Source organism: Chrysochloris asiatica, unplaced genomic scaffold, assembly GCF_000296735.1.
Source record: "Chrysochloris asiatica unplaced genomic scaffold, ChrAsi1.0 scaffold00001, whole genome shotgun sequence".
Lineage (NCBI taxonomy): Eukaryota > Metazoa > Chordata > Mammalia > Afrosoricida > Chrysochloridae > Chrysochloris > Chrysochloris asiatica.
In genome coordinates this window covers 24,953,532-24,958,337 of record NW_006408519.1, presented here as the reverse complement: position 1 = coordinate 24,958,337, position 4,806 = coordinate 24,953,532, and positions in this window count along the sequence as shown.

Here is a 4,806-nt window from a genome sequence, read left to right as displayed (position 1 = left end):
TCTCTTTTCCTTCCTTGGGTTTCTTATTCTTAGTAGCTTCCCACCTACCCACCCTACATCTCTGGAACTTCTTAATCTTCTTCTCAAATTTTTATTTCTGCAGATAGTTTAAAAATTATTTTATTCATAAGGATTTGTATTTCAGATTTCTCTTTGTTAAACTCTTTCCTTGGTTGATTTGATCCAAAAATTTCAGGTGCTACCTAAATTGTCTCAAATCTGTATATTTAGCTCTTATGAGTTTAATGATGTCCCCACCAAAAGATGTATTCAAGTCATAATCTCCAGTACCTGTGATGTGACCTTATTTGGAATTAGGGTCTTTATTACTTTAATGTTAAGAATTTATGTAACCAGTCCACTTGGGACTTTTATATGGTTTATGTAGTCACTGCAGAGACTTTTATTTTTCAAATTATACTTAATTTATTAAATTGTATTGTGATTGGGGTGAAAATGTACAGCTCAAACTGCGTTTCCATTCAACAGTTAATACACATTTTGATACACGACACTGATGCCAATCCCCACAATGTCCCATTTCCCCCATTTTTTGTCAGTTCCATTTGCCCTTCTTTCCTAACCTTTTCCTTCCTGCCTTCTGAGTTCTAACCTTGAGCAAAAGCTACCCTTTGCATTTCCTACAGTTGGTTGTTCTAAGGACTGCATATTTCCCTGCTTTTACTATTAACTTTATGTTGTTATTATTGTGAAATGCTGTCGAGTAGGCTCTGACTCATAGCGACCTTATACAGTATTTTCAAGGAACAACTGGTGGGTTTGAACTGCCGACCTTGTGGTTCGCAGCCCAGAGCTGATCATATAGCACCACACCAGGCATCACCTTATAGGTCTGTCTATTGTTTGTCTGAAAGTTGAATCACCATGGTGAGCTGAGTTCTAGGTCTGAAAATGTCTAAATGCCATCATTTCTAGGGGTCCACCAATTTCTACCAAACTCACAAGCCTGGTCTTTTTTATGTGATTACTTTGAGTTTTGTTCCACGCTTTTGTGATCACTTTCAGAGTGATCTAGTTCTTCTGATCTCAAGGTCATGGAGGCTGGTGTTCACGTGGTGCGTTAGTCCTTTGCACTAATTGCATCCATGTGTCTTTAATTTTCTCCATTCGTCTTTCCTCTGAACAGGGAGAGACTATTGGTTGCACTTAGATGGCTGCTTACAAGCTCTTAAGATTCCAGTTGCTATTCACCAGAGTAGGAAGTAAAACCATGTCTCTGTGGACAATTTTATACTAATTGAACTTGGTGTCCCCCAAGACTACGGTCCTGAGGCTCGAGGCCAAGTGACTCATTCCCTCAAGGTGTTGTTTGGTTGTAAATAGGGTCTTTGCTGTTGTTGTTGCTATTTGCTGTCAAGTCAGTTCTGACTCATAGCAACCATAAATAGGGCTTCCAAGGAACGTCTGGTGGGTTTGAACCATTGATCATACTGTTAGTAAGGCCACTTGAGGACCCCAGGGTCTTTGCAGATGTAATCACATTAAGATGAGTTCAGACTGAATTAAAATTAAAAACAAATCCAATGCCATCTAGTCGATTCCAAATCATAGTGACCCTATATTGTTGCTGTTGTTGTTGTTAGGTGCCATTGACTCGGTACTGACTCATAGCGACCCTACTATTCACAACAGAACGAAACACTGTCTGATCCTGGGCCAACCTCACAATTGTTGCCACGCTTGAGCCCATTGATGCTGCCACTGAATTACATTGCTGTTTGTTAAGTGTCTTTGAGTCAGTTCCAACTGAAAGCGACCATGGCTGGTGGGTAGAACCACTGACCTTGGGATTAGCAGCCCAGGATTTTTTCTACAACACCACACCAGGACTCCTTAGATACCATATTGTCCCATAAATATCTCAAGGTCAACGTGATCCCAATTAAACCAGCTATTTTTCCTTCCATTCTAAAATTGCTTCTATATTCATCCTTGTTTAGATGAATGATTCTATCACGAACATGGGCACCTAAGTCAGAGACCTTAAAGTCATATTAGACTCTTGCCTCTGGATATTTACCATTGATTTCCTAAGACCAAGAAATCATTACAAAGCAGTTCTACTCTGCCACATGGGTTCTCATGAGTTGGAACTGACTGAACAATGCCCAACCACAATGCTCTTCTCTTCGGCAGCGGGGACCTAGGTAGAGTGGTGGGAAGAGAGCCCCCAAAAGCTGGATAACATGGGGGAGCCAGCAGCAAGGCCCAGCTACAGGCATATGTTTTGGGAGCCATGCAGCCACCTGAATAGTATGGTGGTAGCTGGAAGAAGCAACAATAAAAACCCAGCATGTTGAACAGCAGTGTGCCCAGCCCGCAACATAAGAATGCACATAATGTGGGGAAGGACGAGCACTCTCCTTTGGGAATCTGTTGTCATTTTTCACTGTCTGCTTTCTATAACAACCATGGTGGTCACTTTGCCAACACTGTGTAAGTTTCTCGTGCTGGATCACTAAAGAATATGTTGTTGTTCAGTGCCATTGAATCAGTTCTGACCTATAGTGATCCTAGGCATAGTGGTTACAAATCTGGCTGCTAACCTCAAGGTCGGCAGTTCAAAACTACCAACTGTTCCACAGGAGAAAGATGAGGCTTTCTGCCCGTAAAGATTTGCAGCCTTGGAAACCCTGTGCAGGGGCACTATGAGTCGGAACCGACTCGATGGTACTTAACAACAACAACATAGGGTTTCCAAGGAGCGCTGGTGAGCTTGAACTGCCAACCTTGAAGTTCAGACTGACTTTGCAGTCCAGCACATTAGCCCACAGCGCCACACCAGGACTAAAAAATGTAGCACCCATGGAATGACTGACGCCCAGAGGGTATTGTGCCTCATTCCTAGTAGTGTTATGGCTGCCAAAAGTTTGAGGAATTGCTCATCTGCACGTGCAATGCAGACAGACGGGCATGTACATACAGCTGAATTACAATTAGGTGCACTCTGTTTTAGTTATCTGCTTTTCCCTCAAAGGCATAAATGCTCAATAGTCAACACGGTGTCCTTGGTCTTTGTGTTTCTAGTGACCAGCACAGTGTGCCCCTGGTCCAGAGTCAGCATTGACAGGTGAAACTGAACTTGTTTTATCCTGGTCAGGGGTATCCAAAGAGCTGTCTTTTCCTACTTCCATCAACCTCCTATTTAACCCTGCTGGTTTTCATTTAATTTATAATTCAATCATAATGAATTTTAAAATCCACTGAACTTGCGAGTATCTCTGGAGACTTGCTTCATCAGTCTGACATCACGTCCATTTACATTTCTTATTTTTGTTTGTGGTCTACGAATTGTTCCAATAAAACACTTTTAAGATTACATTACACATACTGTGTGCTATTTATTCCTGGCTACATGTTCAATTTAACAAGCAAAAAATTGCTTAGGCCCTGATCAACTATTACAAACTGTAATGCTATATCTGTTATAATTGAAAAAATGTTGGACCCAAATTATTCTTTTGTAACCATCTAAGCTAATATTTTAAATGGAAAATATTTGTCCAAAAAAACAGCCAATTCAAGTCTAGGGAGATGTGAGAGGCCATCTAGCTTGATCACTCTCTTAAGTTGGTAACTTTTTCTGTAGCCTCCAAGATAAATAATCTATATTCTACTGAATTGTTCCTGGAAGAGAAAACATGTTACTTCTGAAGATATCTTCATCCATTGGTGTGCAGTTTTAATTAGTGGAATATTACATCTTATATTGAATATAGATAATAGAGGATATAAAGGAGCTCGATGAGGCTTTCTACTCCCGTAAAGATTTACACCCTCGGAAACCCTGTACAGGGTTGCTATGGGTCGGACCTGACTCGATGGCACTTAACAACAACAACAATAGAGGATATAGCAAATCTTCTCTTGTTCCATATGGCCCTGAAATATGTGAAGACAGGTATTTTATTTCCTCTTACAAATCAATAGAACATATTTTTGAAGCTCAGATGTTTTAGCCCTTAGATACTACATAAATGTAATTTAACACTATTATTTTACAGATGATTCTATAAACAAGAGAGGCCCAATATCATACATTTGTTCATCTAATCTCTATGTGTTGAGCAACCAGCTAAAAATTTTACTAATTTATTATATAAACAAAACTAAAGACCTTGTTGGACCACAGCCAATCTGTTTTTCTCCCTCTATCCCCAAAGATCCACTGACCTATATTTGTTCTTTAATATCTAGTTAGGACTCTTGGTGTGGTGCTGTTGGATAAGCACTAGACTGATAGATCAATTTGAACCACAAGGTTGGTGTTTCAAACCCACCAGTCATTTCTTGGAAACCCTATACAGGGTGGCTATGAGTTGGAACCGACTTGACAGCACTTAACGACAACAATCTTTTTGTTTAGGACAATCACACACACATATGTCTATGTATTAATCTGTGTTAAGTTATATGGAATTTCTCCATCTTCTTCATGCTATGAACTGGAAATTCTATTTTCAGAACTATTAAATAACAGTTTATTAAACTGGCAAGAACAAGTGCAAAGATCTTTCTCAAATCTGAGATATCATATTAAGAGAGGCAATAAAATGTATTGCTAGGAGCACAGATTCTGGAGTTTTGGGGTCTGACTTTTTTTTTTTTTGATATTTCAGCTTTTAATCCACCTGAAATCTTAAAAAAAAAAATTATATAAAAAAAGTAGAAATCTCATTTATTTTTATATGGAAAATAAAACATCTTCCTTCTTGAAATTCTCACTTTCATTTGTTTCCTTAATTTCTTGTGTGTTGTATTTGATATCTGCTTCACCTTCTTTGT